Raw genomic sequence first — 14,896 nt, forward strand, 5'->3', positions numbered from 1 at the left:
GTGAGGGCAGGCTTCAGGGGCATGAGAGGTGCCCTGGAGGCACTCTGTGAAGAAATTAAGGTCGACTGTACTGCTAGACGCAGAGAGATGCAGCGCCTGGACCTATACACATGGGCGGTGAACCGCTTGTCCTCTGCCACCAATGTCCTATCCAGGCACAGCATCTGCATGCAGCGCGAGGTGGCACACAACAGCCAGGACGTTGCTAGGGCACTGGTGCAAATCACATCAGCAGTAGACGAGCTGCGGGCAGTTCGCACCACTGGGCCTGGTGTTCTGACTCCCACTGAAGAGGACGCACTATCAGGGAGGAGCAGCACCACCCCCCACCCACCATGGATAGGCGCCGTAGTGCCCGTAACACTAGGCCTACTGGCACAACTGAGGAGGGCTCTGTGCAACCCCAAACAGGGGCTTCCTCAAGACAGCGCCACATGTGAGGTGCAGCGAATGTGAACACTGGATGGGTGCAGCTACCCACTGTACTTATACAATTGCTCCTGTTAAAATTTAGCACTGTGACAATAACATGTGCTGGACATTGGGAGAGACATTGGGTGTCATTCAGGCTGTGTGACATAATTGATCCTGCAGTTAAGGAATAAAACACAGTCGCACTAATGGGATCTAGCATTGTGTCTTATTTACTTACCTAGAAATAGTTGCGTGTTATTTCATCTCGCCTCTGGCGCCCAGCAGCTGCACCAGCTACACCGGCTGGCATACGTCCTGGGCCAGGCCCCTCCACGTCAGATGAATCGGATTCACTGAGCTCCACCGGTGTGCCTTTCCTGGTGGCGATGTTGTGCAGCATGGCACATGCTACCACTATCTTGCAACAGGTCTGGGGGCTGTATTGTAGTGCCCCTCCGCTCTTGTGGAGGTATCTGAATATGCTCTTGAGTATCCCGAATATGCATTCAATGGTGCCTCTGGTTGTTATGTGTGCTCTGTTGTATCGCCGCTCCCCAGCGTTGGCAGGAGGCAGGTAGGGCGTCAGTATGAAGTCCCAGACTGCATATGCACTGTCACCTCTGAGGTGGGATAGATGTGGTTACACACAGTTCTGCACATGCTAGTCTTACAAAATGTGGCCTCTGTTCAAATGCATTTACCTAGTAAATATCTCTCATCAAACTCCCCACTTGTGAGTCTACGGTGTATCCCACTGTGACGGAAGATGAAAGCGTCGTGCGTGCTGCCTGGGTATTTTGCAACAATGTCTGTGATGATGTGTTTGGCATCACACACCACCTTTATGTTCAGGGAATGGTAGCTTTTGCGATTCCTGTACACGTACTCAGTCTTGGAGGGAGGGGAGATTGCAACATGTGTCCCAACTATGCATCCTATGACGCGGGGGAATTGGGCAATCTGATAGAAGTCCAGCTTGGTCTGGGCTAGTGCCTGTGGTGTGCTTGGGAAGTGAATGTGGTGATGCAGCCTCTGTACCATGGCATCAAGGAATGCGTGGAAAAAGCGTGAAAGTGCACTTTGTGACACCCCTCCTGCTGAGGCTATCACCCCCTGTAAACTACCTGATGCCAAGAGGTGCAGTGAGCACAGGACCTGGATATGGGTAGGGATGGATTGTGTCCTTCGTGTGGGGTGCTCAAGGAAAGGTTTGAGTTCCTCAATTAAATCAAGGATACTCTCTTCATCCAGTCTGTAGTGTGTGTAGATGTCCTCCTCTGTGCGCTGGAAGATGGAAATGCGCACACGGAATATCCTCTCCTGGCGTCTCCTCCTCTGTGCAGCAGCTCTGAGTCGCAGCCTCCTGGCTATCACGTACAGCCCAGCCATTGTGGAGAGAAGTCCATTGCATTCTGGGACTCCTTAAATAGTTTGCACCTGGTTACCACCTGCTCCTACCTGGTGGTAATTGCGATTCTCTAAATTGCGATTTTCGTGAATTCGCAATTTGCGAATTTTTCATACATACCATTGCGATTCCTTACTTTGCGATTTCCCGTTTGCAAATTTCGCTAACTGAGAAATTGCTAAATTAGGAATCGCAAGGAAATTCGCAGATTTTTGGATCTCGCAATGTATGGAATCGCAATTTTTGCGATTTCTCATTTTGCGAGGCTCTTTGGCTTCATACATTGGAAATAGCGAATTTTCTTTCGCAAATGCTGTTTTTGCGATTCGCAACATTTGCGAATGAAAATTGGCTTGATACATTTGGCCCTAAGATCTGCAGTCCATGGCCCATGGCAGACAGGACTGAAATTTAGGGAAGACATCTGTGGTTCAAAGGGAAACTCTCTGAACCACCCCTAAATTCAAAAGCACACTATAGAATAACTACTGGTGCCACATTTCAGCAGGGTGGAGATACACTTGTGGGGACATGGGACCATAGATCCTGGAACTGCATGCTGCACACTGCTAGAGGAATCTGTTGAACACAAGGAGGATTACTGCCATTGAAAGGGACTGTGCACCCTTCCTGAATAGTCGCCTGGATTGACTGCCTGCTCTCATGTGTTGCCCTGAATTGTGCTCTCCAAGGGCTCGTCGGTTTGCCTCCTGTTTTTTTGTGAAGTTCTCAGGGACATCAAAGATATCCCGCGAAGGAACCACACCATCTACTTGTGACACCTAGTGAGCGGTATCCTCGTAAGTTCCCATATCATCTGCTGGATCCCAATTGTTAGCACGGTGTGAGCCTGGAACTAAGTAGTATGACTCGAGATCGGATTACCTTGTGCGGAGCCTCAAAAGTACTGACCGCATATAAGGAGTGTGGCCCCTGCATCGTGGGCCCTCTTGTGCATAAGCGTCTTGTTGGTGATGTGCAGATTCACCGGTTGCGGACCCCACATGGCTCGCTTCGTCTATCTCTCTTTTTTGACAAGCCGATTGCATGCTCATTGCATGCAGTGTCTGATTAACAGGTTGCAATCCTCATAGGTGAGGGGGTACCCATAGTAGTGCCTCATTCTACCTCATGCACCACTGCTGAACTTGTGCCTGTGTGTGTGACCAGCATTGTCTGGTGCGACCTATACCAACGCGCACCAGATGTTTTGCCTCATTTCCAGGGAGATACGGAATTTTCAACTCTTCATTGTGTGGCTGGAATTGTCTGGTGCGACCTGCATCTATGTACACCAGACGTTGTGCCTCATTTTCAGGGAGGTATGGAATTTGCAACTCTTCGTTGTTGGTGACTGGAATTGTCTAGTGTGACCTGTATCAACGCACACCAGACGTTGTGCCTCATTTCCAGGTACGTACAGACTGCAGTTCTTCATTGTGTGTGACCTAAATTGTCTGGTGTGATTCGTATCATTGCGCACCACACGTTGTACTTCATTTCCAGGGAGAGGCCGAGGAGCAGGTTTGTTTTTCCGTTGTAACCAGGTTGTCTGGGGGCTACCTTGTGCAACGTATGTCTGATGGGGTCCTTTCTTCTTCCAAGAGGCTCCCCTACTTCATCCCCCTTTCATCGATTATTTCTTATGTTCCGTCAGTGTGGCGGACCGACTGCCCTCTCCTCACCCGGCCTCAACGACTTAGTGTTGCCAGGTAGTATCACCTGGATGAGGACTAGGTGGTGAGAGTAGTTGACTGGGCTAAAGAACGCTTCAGAGAGGGATCAGAAGCGGGCCAAGAGACTGCATGACCCCCCCGTGCTTCGCAGAACCGGGCTTGTGCTTGAAGGCACAGTGTGGAATACTATTGCCTTCAGCCCACTTCTGCTTAACATACCAAGTGTGAACTTCCTGAGTGGTGGCCAATCCCCCATTTATGACTGCCGCATAATTAGCCCTGCTACCTACCCTCACAATCTTCCCTGGGACGCTGAATAACAGTGACTCTGGCTGGCTGCGATTAGTCTAGTATCAGGGGGATGTTTTGTTTTTAACTCCAGCACGTGGGTGTAGGTAGTCAGTGTTAGCTGAATAGTGGAGAAGGGCTTGGGCCACGGGGTGTGTATGTGCATTATCAACTGACCTGCCGGATATCAGTTGCACCACATTACAGTGCTATGTGCGTGTGTGTGAGTGCACTCCATATGAACCTGCCTGATATCCATGGCAACGCGTGTCAGTGTTTAGTGAGTGTGTGGGATGGACTGCCTGGTATTAATTACAGTGCATGGCAGTGTTGCTTTGCATGTTGATTCCCTGCCAAAAGAATAGTACGTTTGGCTTGGCTCACGTTGCTGTTTAAAAGTGTTGTAATTATTGGGAGTGGTAGCATTGTCAGCGTGTAGTTTATCGCCGGGGTTATCATCATTTTGATGGTTTCAATTCGTCCCCACCAGCTTATGTACTTTGGCGACCATAGCTCCAGCCTTTCTTTTATTTTTTTCAGTGTGAGGTCCTCGTTATGTTGTAGCGTTGATGTGAGGTCTCTTCCAAAGTGGAGTCCTAGATATTTTAGTGGTTTCGTCTGCCATGCCAGTCCGGATTCGCCTAGGACCTCTCTTGTGGTGTGGACATTCATTGGCTTGCACTCCGATTTCTCCTTATTGAGTTTGTAGCCTGAGGCTTTCGCGTATTCTCCTATTGTGACCATTAGCGCTTTTATTGACGTGGCGGGGTTTGCTGTTGTGATTAGGATGTCGTCTGCGTATGCCGCTAGTTTGACAGTCTTCTTCTTGATCTTGACGCCTGTTATACCCGTGTTGTCCCTTATTCTGGCCAACAACAAACAAGGTCACCCCACAACTAGCGCAAACAAAGTATTGGCTGCTCCACAAGGCCTACTGGACGCCATCCAAGCTCCACAAGGTCGGCATCGCAGAGTCAGACAAATGCTGGAACTGCCAGAAAGAAGAAGGCACCCTCGAACACCTCATTTTCACCTGCGTGAAAGTCAAGAGGTTCTGGACACAGATCAACACCTTCTTGAACGATATGCTCAAAACCGACCTAACAATCAGCTTCGCAAGCCTGGCTACAGAACATCTAACCGCGAACCTAAAAAATAGAGAAGAGAGAGAACTCCTAGACCTACTCCTCATAGCAGCCCTTAAAATAATTCTAACCAACTGGAAGAACACAGCCAAAGCAAACTTTAAAACATGGATTAATTGGGTCACTTTCCTGAGAGGAGCAGACAACATCACAGGCAACTTCTCGAAAGAACACAGCGCCAAGCCACACACTCCACCTATATATATATATATTTTTTGTATGGTTTTTGTATGCCAATAAAAGTTTTAAATAAAAAAAAAAAAGTGTTGTAATTATTTGTGTGCATACATTTCTGATATTGTTGTGAGCTGGGGTGCACCCTATAACTGTGCGGTTTATTGGATTATAATAGTTGCCATGGTGGGCCTCATTCTGACAATGAATCACACTGCATAAGGGTGTTGGGGGTAAATTAGGATTTTTCCTAAGTGTGAATATTACTGATGTCAGTTTTACAATGTTGGGCCTAGTCCTGCTAGTGATATTTTCAAATGTGCTCTATGCCCAGAAATACATGATGTTCATGTTGTGTACATCAATGTGTGTTGAATACAAACTTTATTTACGCAATTCATGTGTGAAGTCTCTTTTGTGACACTCAGTCTATTTATTCTGTGAGAGTGCTGTGCCAATGCTTTACACATTCCCTCTGTGATAAGTCTGACTGCTTAGTGTCCAGCTACCCAAGGGTAAGCGCGGGTTATACAGTGAGTGCAATCACCCAGCCTTGGCGGGAGTCGTATGTTCTGTCTAGCATTGGTCACCGCCTCAGCCAACTAGGAAGTGCCAGTTCCAACAGATCTGCACTGAGAAGTGAGCTCTGTATTTCTAGCCTCAGGTCATGCTTCAATGCAATAAATTAGCTTTTAACCCCAGTACAGCCATGTTGGTAAAATGAGTATGGGGCAGTCCAGGATTCTATATATGCACATGGGGATATATTTGTTATTGAAAGTGCACATGTGAATTTTATGTCATTGTGTGTGAACACGTGCTCCTGCCAAGCACTGTTTAACTTTTGAAGTCGGCTTAAAGAGAAATGTACATTTTCCATCATGTGCTTCTACTCCCTCTGTGCTGACTTGCATACAGTACACAGAAGAGACACAAGCAAGTGTGTTTTTTAACATTCTTTGGGATGTCCCTGGTGGAAGCACCTATTTATCCAAATGTAGGATTCTTTATACATTTTGGTATAAAAAGTTTGAATCTGAATACATGTCAATGAGATCTTGGTCCAAAAGCATATTCATTAAAGCAATTCAAATTTCACTTGAGTCGAGTCTCTTATGTAACTATGCCTGTGATGCAACGCACAATGATGGGGCCCACTTGTAGAATGTGATGAGGGGACCCTAAGTTTCCCATATCTCACAAATGTTCATTGGCCTTGACCTGAATGGATCCCCCCCACTCAAAGGGTTGTGAGCCTCCTGAAAGGATGAGAGACTCCCTGTGCTGCAGAGGCTTCGGGGTCCCACGTTACGCCCCTGAACTACGTATTCCACTATCCGAGACTGTGGCTGAAAAGTCTGAGAGCTACTAGCTAAAAGATACACATAAGAAGGCCCATGAAGCTGTTCATTAGTGCACACTACTGGCTCCAAGGCCAGTGGATGGCACGTCTAATGCCACTGACTGAGAGATGACCCTGCCCTTGACAAAGCACAGCAAGAGGGTTAGGGATATCACAGGAAGTGATGCCTGAACTACAATGGAAATATAAGGGAGAATAGCAACAGAGCTTAGCAGAGATACACCAACTCTTGGGGTATTTTGAGAATGCTACACTGCTGTAGAAAAGATCAGTGGCAGCTCGCCCTTATGGGCTTTGGAGTTCTCCTTCCTGCACAAAAACAATCATCCCTGCTATGCAGGCACCCCTTCACCATGGTGCAAGGGTGCCTTTGAGGCAGGCTATTGTGCCGCAGTGCAGAGGAAAGCACAGGGATGCATTGTATTTCTGCAAATATGATGCATCCCAGTGCTTTCCTAATGATGCTGCTTGGCGCAGCATGATGGCTTGCAGCACCGCACTGCATAATTTTCTAGTAAATATGCCTCTCAGTTTCTCTTCCATTTTGCGTGTTCTGACAAGCAAGGAATTTCATAGTTTAGGGACCATATAGTCATACATCCGACCACCACTTCTCCTTCTTGTCTTCTTAACCTTAGGGGTCACCCGTTGCCATGAGGCAGATCGCAAAGTCCTGCTGGGAATGTAGGGTTGCATCAGTGGTGTAACAACCAAGGAGCCTCATTGGTGAAAGCTTGATGGGCCATACTCCAGAGGACTTTAACCCCTTCCATGCTTATGACGAACTCAGCTCGTCAAGAGGCACAGTGGAGCTGTGCTCATGACGAGCTGAGCTCGTCATAACTGCTGCGGCCCTCCCATGCGCGGCTAATTCCCTGCCTGTGCAGGCGTTCTATGGGAGTGGGCAGAGTCGTGACGTGCCCAGCTCGTCATAAGCACATCTCCACTGTCAATCAATCAGTCATTTGTTAAGCGCTCTACATACCCGCGAGGGTCTCAAGGCACTGGGGTGGGGAGGTCGGGCCGCTACTGATCGAACAGCCAGGTCTTTAGTATCCTTCTGAAGGTCAGCAGGTCTTGGGTCTGTCGTAGGCTCAGTGGGAGGGTGTTCCACGTCTTGGCGGCGAGGTGGGAGAAGGATCTCCCGCCGGTGGTTGTTCTTCGGATCCGAGGGACGGTGGCGAGTGAGAGGTTGGCGTAGCTGGCAGTTGGGAGTGTAGAAGGAGAGCCGTCTGTTGAGGTAGGCTGGGCCGGTCTTGTGGAGTGCCTTGTGTTCGTGGATGAGGAGCTTGAAGGATATCCTCTTGTTGATGGGGAGCCAGTGCACGTTTCTCAGGTGGGGGGTGATGTGGCCATGTCGTGGTACATCGAGGATCAGTCATGCCAAGGCCTTTTGGATGCGTTGTAGTCGATTGATGAGCTTGGTCGGGGCTCCCGCATAGAGGGCGTTTTCTGCTGCTGATGAGGGCCTGGGTGACTGTCTTTCTTGTATATGTCGGGATCCACCTGTAGATCTTGCGGAGCATGCGGAGGGTGTTGAAGCAGGGCAGGAGGAGGAGACGGCGTTGACTTGCTTGGTCATTGAGAGCATTGAGTCGAGGATGATTCCCAGGTTGCGTGCGTGGTCGGTGGGGGTCGGGGCTGACCCCAGTGCCGTTGGCCACCAGGAGTCGTCCCAGGCTGACGGTTTGGAGCCAAGGATGAGGGCCTCCATCTTGTCCGAGTTCAGCTTCAGACGGCTGATCTTCATCCAGTCGGCGACGGCCTTCATTTCTTCATGTAGGTTGGCTTTGGCAGTGATGGGGTCCTTGGTGAGGGAGAGGATCAGTTGAGTGTAGTCGGCGTAGGAGATTATGTTGAGGTCGTGCTGTCGGGCGATGTGTGCGAGCAGGGCCATGTAAATGTTGAACAGTGTCGGGCTGAGAGAGGTTCCTTGGGGTACGCCGCAGATGATCTCGGAGGCATCGGAACAGTACGGGGGGAGGTGGACGCTCTGGGTTCTGCCGGAGAGGAAGGTGGTGGTCCATCCCAGAGCCTTGTCTCGGATCCCTGCGGCATGGAGGCATGCGCGTAGTGCGCGGTGGCAGACGGTGTCGAAGGCGGCGGAGAAGTCTAGGAGGATGAGTGCTGCAGTCTCCCCGTTGTCTAGCAGGGTCCTGATGTCGTCGTCGGCGGCGATGAGGGTGGTCTCAGTGCTGTGGTTGCTGCGGAACCCTGACTGGGAAGGTTCCAGGATTCTGTTCTCTTCGAGGTATCAGGTTAGCTGTCTGTTAACAATTTTCTCTATGACCTTGGCCGGGAAGGGGAGCAGAGAGATGGGTCTGAAGTTCTTGAGGTCTGTTGGGTCTGCCTTGGGTTTTTTGAGTAGGGCGTTGATCTCTGCGTGTTTCCAGCTCTCTGGGAAGGTCGCGGTCTCAAGGGAGAGATTGATGACGTTGCATAGGTGGGGTGCGATGGAGCTGCTTGCTTTGTTGAAGACGTGGTGCGGGAATGGGTCTGACGGAGAGCCGGAGTGGATTGTGCTCATGGTCTTGATGGTGTCATCGACGCTCACGCTTGTCCAGGCTAGCAAGGGGACGTGGTCGATGGTGTGTGGAGGGTCTGTTGTGTTGCTGTCTGTTGGGGCTCTCTGGGTGTTGAAGCTGTCGTTAATGTCTGCTATCTTGCAGTGTAAGAAGTTAGCGAGGGAGTCGCACAGGGCTTGCGACGGCAGGATGTCGTTGGTGTTGGTGCTGTGCAGCATAACGAGCTGGGCTCGTCACTAGCACCGCGGCGCCGTGTGTGGCCCCTCCCCCCCACACCACAGGGGAATTAGCCCCATGTGGAAGGGGTTACTCTGAATCCTCTGTTTGACAGGAGCCAGTGCAGGAAGGCCAGCGACTTTGACACAGAGAGGTGGTTTGGTATCTTTAACGAAGGTGTGCCACTGCATTTTGTATCACCTGCAATTAGAGATTCCAAGATAGAGGTAATTGCCGTAGACCAGACGCGACAGACGTAGTGCCTAAACCATGAGCCTCCGTCAGGGAAAGGTGAGAACTCTGGATGCCAAGACATTAAGCGTTAGTTTCCACACCTGCAGATCCAAAGTGAGTTTGTTGAACAGCCAGATGCCCAGATTTCATATTGCTGTTTTAGGAGTGGGGTGACTGCCGCAGGAATCAGACCAGCACACCGCAGACCAGTCATTAAAGTCAATGCCAACAACTATCATCTCCATTTGGAAACCTGCAGCTGTTTAAACCTCAGCATTCAGTTTCATGCTTCAATGCTGCATAGTGCTGTTCAGAGGGTCAATAAGAACCAGGAGCCGCAGCAGGACCTGGAAAGGCAGCGAGATAAGGTACACAGAATGTTCTTTCAATTTTCAAGCGTTGTTTGAGTCTGTGAGGTTAGAGAGACAGAGAGATAGTGTCTGTGAGTAGAATGTGTGTGCATGTGTGTGTGTGCATGTGCATGTGGGTGTGCGTGAAAGTGAGAGTGAGGGACAAAGCGAGGAGTGAGAACAATAAGGAAGAATGATAGAGAGAGTTGTTTGAGTAAGCGAGAGAGTGCAAGTCTGAGGGAGAATTGGTGGATGCAAATTAATGATTCAGAATGAGTGTATGAGAGTACAGGGTGGGTGAAAGTGAGTGCAACTGAAAGTGAATGAGTGAGTTCCAGTGATTGACAGAGAATGAGTGAGAGAAGAATGAGTGAGAGCGAGTTTAAGTGAGTGAGGACGAGTTGGAGTGAGTGAGTGAATGTAAGTGAGCATGGGGAGTGATAGTGAGGAGTTATATATGTGAGTCTGACAAAGGTGCTAGAACACTAAAGCTCATTCTTGGCTTACACAACCACCCATGGCACAATGCTCGCGATGGCATATTGTCAGTGGCGTAACAAGGGGGTGAGCTCTGCCCTGGGCGGCACGAGTTTTGAGGGAGGTGGCCTCTGCACTTTCCCCTGCTCTTACCTGCAGCCATTGCGGGGGTGGTGGCACCGCCGCAGAAATCGCCAACAACCCCCCCACATTATTCAGACGGCCGCATGGAGCGGCAAACTCAGGGACAACCTTAGGCGGATGCAGGTCTAGCTATGCCACTGAAGGCTATACTTAGCATACTGGGCATTTGAGGCAAAAAAATGGCATTCACATATTTGGCTGAACACCCATGGCAAAGTGCTGACCCTGGCATACCACAGGAAATTCCTGGTATAGCAGACATCCTTGGCAAAAAACTGACACTGGCATTCTACAGGTAATTTTTGGCTTACAGGGCAACCATGGAAGAATGCTGCCACTGGTATACTGAAGGAATTTCTTGGTGCATCAAGCACTGGTGCAATAATGCTGGCACCGACACATTGGTTCTCTAATAAAAGAGAGGGACCCCAACAGCCAAAGGGTTAGGGTTCCAAAAGACAGTAAGTCAAATACAATATCCCCTTTGGACAAAAGGGGATATTGTATTTGACTTACCGACACATTGGTGGCAGTTCTTGGTATATGAGAGGACAATCATGGCAAATGGGAGGGGTGTAACCATGACAAACTGCTCGCCATGACATAGTCGAGGTAATTTCTGACATAAGGGCCACCCATGGTATATGAACATAATCAATTACAATATTTTGGCATTAGCATATTGCTTAAAAATCTTGACATAAGGGGCATCCATGGCAAATGAGCCACACAAATGACAAAATGCTGGCCCTATGCTTTGAACTACGTGCCACTATTTCACATTTTGAAAAAAGTGGAATCAATTCTTTGGGAGACTCATTGTCAATTGGTTTGGTCCCCCAAGAAAGGGCTTGCATATTTAATAACTTCCCTTTCAGAGCCTCTGGCTTGTTAGCACATTTATATGGAGTTGTGTTTTAAAATGCACTCTTTTTGTCAATGTTTTTCAAACCTTTGGGGGGAGCTCACCCTCTTCCCACAAATCCAGGTCAGTCTTGCTCATTGGTATTCGGGATAGGTTTTACACCCACAACTTACAAAGATCCCCATCTGGCCCTTTAAAGGATTGTAGGGCACCTTAAGGAAGTGCAAGGATTGCTACACTAAATCCTTTAAATAAACTAATATATCTATAGCTTTCTCTTGAAAAGCAGTTTGTGCTCACAAACACGGAAGAAGCATTGCTCAAGATAAAACTACTGCCTCCCTGTGCAAGAAAGGGAAGATGTGTTCACACTTGTGTTGTGGTATCTTGTTTTTTTCCTTCGTCCTCATACATCATAAGAAATCGGGAAATAACCGTTACACCGCATTTATTACAACGCATGCTTTTACCCCGCATGCCGTTGCAACGGAAATGGCTTGCTGTAGGGGGTAGAAGGTGTTGGATTTAACTCCAACACCTTCTCTACTGTTGCACAGACTGGAGTTGGAATAGTAAATTATACTATTCCAACATCGAGAGCATCCCCGACAGCAAGTCGGGGTAAAAGATTGTGTTGCAGCAGCATGCGGGGTAAAAGCATGCGTTGTAACGTCATACAACCCAATTGTAATCATTGAAAAAACGTGGGAGGTGGAAGAATCCTTTCTGTCTACTCTCCTAATCAAATATAAAAAATCTCTCAAAAGTCTAGGCCTTTTCTATTTGAACTATTTGTTTTGTAGATCTCTCATTTTTTATATTGATATTTCTCGGGAGAAATGCGCATGCGCGGCCGCCCGCGCATGCGCATTGGTATCCAGGAAAAGGACGCTATTCAAAGAGGGAGCCCCGGACGAGCCCCGGACAAGGTAAGTGCTTTAAAATTGTTTTAATCAGTGTAATTGCTTAAATAAAGTATGTAGGGGAGAGCGGGAGGGAGGTGCGTAGTGGGGCTACGCGGAGTGCGGGAGTGGGCGTAGCTTCTCGCCCTCTCCGCGTAGCTCCGCGGAGCCCCACTACGCCCCACTACGCCCAGGCCTAGTGGTAAGTTGCGATTTCCTTGAAAAATGCACATTTCAGCATTTTTCAAAGTGCCATGTGACGCACATACATGCCCTTAGGGCATGTATGTGCACCACATGTGCACCCATGCTTATTTCAGGGGTGCAACAGGGTGTCCTTTGGACACCCCTGCACCCTTGAAATTATTCTCAATTTGAGATTAGCAAATTGCGAATCGCAGATTGAGAAAAAACTCCCATTCCTTCCTATGGGCCTCCTGGCCCATAGAAATGAATGGGAAAGTATTCCTTAATTGCGAATTCACAATTTGCGAATTCGCAATTAAGGAATATCAAGAAATCGCTAAACATTTGCATTTTTCTTGATACATACCATTTTGCGATTCTGAAATAGCGATTTCTTAAAAATCGCTATTACAGAATCGCAAATTGGTTCCTTGATACATATGGCCCTTAGAGACCTAGCTCTGAAAGTTCTCGTCGAATATGTGAGCTAAAGGATCTTATCTGCCGTATCGGGAGACAGGCAGTCGGAAATGTAGGTTCTTACGAGACCCACCTCCTAGGATAGCCAGCTCCTTCTCCAGAGTAATAGCAAGCCCAGTTTGTCCTCCAGATATGATAGCCCTAGCTCCTCATGACATATGAAAGTGGCAGTTCCACCAGCAGCTCTCAATCTGCTAGTACAGTGATTTTCCTCACCTCTCTTTGCTATGACTCCAAAGCCCTGCGCCATGGACCCCAGCAGAGATGCATTTACTTTTGTAAAGACACAGTATCTCTTTAATTGGTTTGTGCCTTAGTTTATGTGTGAATCAAAAAATGGCCTCAATATTCGTATTAAATTGTCAGCATCTTAAAGTTTTTTTTTTTGTTTTTTTAAAACTATTTAGCATTTTCTTAGCAGACAAAGGCGATGCACTGAGAACATTCACATTTTGACATTTGCATGAGTACATGGTTAAGCTGAAATGGTTTTCTTTTAAGCACAGCTAAGGTCATGAGATAAAATATACATCAACACAATAATTCTTGCACGGCCCGACTCAGGCACCTCAGCATTTTGCATAGTTATCAACACATCATTTACAGTCCGATTAACCCTACAACCCGCCGTGGAATAATCCCTCAACCCAGGAAACAGCAAAACATATTTAGTGCCTTAATTGGTGGGTTTCCCACGCCTGTCTATCCCACTCCTGTCGGGACAATGCCTTGCTCTTGTTGTGTGGAGGGATCTGTCTGCTGCGAGGCTAGGAAGGCTCTTAAGGGACCCTAGATGTCCTTAGGTCTCAATGAGGGAGGAATAATACTGGCATATAGTTCACTCTTCATAGAGCAGGATGCCAACCTATGGAGCCAACTCTTAATCTTGGGTGAATGCCTGCTCCCTGAATGCCTGCTCCCCCAGTGTATGGTGACTTCTCTTTTAGCCAACAATAGGCAGATAACAACAAACCTACGGGTTTTATGAGGAAATTGGTTTACATATCCTAATAAAGCAATTTCAAGGTAAAGGTACTAATGGCATCTTAATCTTACTGCTGAGTGTCTTGTGTATGCCTGTCCAGAAAGCCTGTATACCTGGGCATGTCCATGCGAGGTGGGCAAAGTCGGCGTGTGGGGAGTTACATCTCTGACAACAATGTGATCTAGTGGGGTCCATCCTGTGTGCTTTGGTAGGGGTGATGTACATTCTGCGTAGGAACTTGAAATGGATCAGTTTGTGGCGGCTGTTAAGGGATACATTGTTCGGGACTGCACAACAGGCCGCCCATTGATCGTCTGTTATAGGGTTGCCCAGATCCGTCTCCCAGGCGTTGCGTATCTTGTCGTCGTTTACTGGAATAACGTCACCACACGCCTTGTAGAGTTGGGATATAATATGGACCCCTTTACTACTGTCTATCACTATCGTGAGGGGGGGGAGGATGCAGGCTCAAGTGGATATTCCGGGAGTTTAGCCCTTAGTGCGCAGTGCAGCCTCTGAAGGACGAATCTGTCCATAAATGTAATGTTAGGAAATGTGGACTCTTCGTCAGGGTCAAAGATGTGGCCCCTTGGATATAAATCACCCATTTTGGCAATGTTAAATTTAGTGCAAGTTCTCTGTACCAGCTTTTCAGCAGCGATGAATAGCCATTTAGCATTAGGGAGTGGAAGTGCTGAGGAGTAAAGTGTCTTTGTGATGCGACCCAGCGTAACCCAGGCCCAACTGGTGGTTGAGACTGGCTGAATGTCTTTGGGGTCTCTAGGTATCCCTGTGGGCAGTACGGTGGCCAAGAAGTCTGGGAGAACAAAATCTGATTCCGGTCGCAGGAAGGGGATTCTAGCATCCGGGTGGTACCATGTTTGTGAAAAGCTGCATTATGCGGCCAGATAATACAGTTGCAAATCTGGGACTGCGTACCCTCCTCTGTTGCAGGGAAGTGTCATCACCTGCCAGCGCACCCTGTGCTTCCTGGTTCCCCACACTAGCTTGAGTAAGTGGGAACAAAGCGTGCTAAAAAACCTATTTGGGATGGGGATGGGTAT

The sequence above is a fragment of the Lissotriton helveticus genome, chromosome 8 (assembly GCF_964261635.1).
Source record: "Lissotriton helveticus chromosome 8, aLisHel1.1, whole genome shotgun sequence".
Taxonomy (NCBI): Eukaryota; Metazoa; Chordata; class Amphibia; order Caudata; family Salamandridae; genus Lissotriton; species Lissotriton helveticus.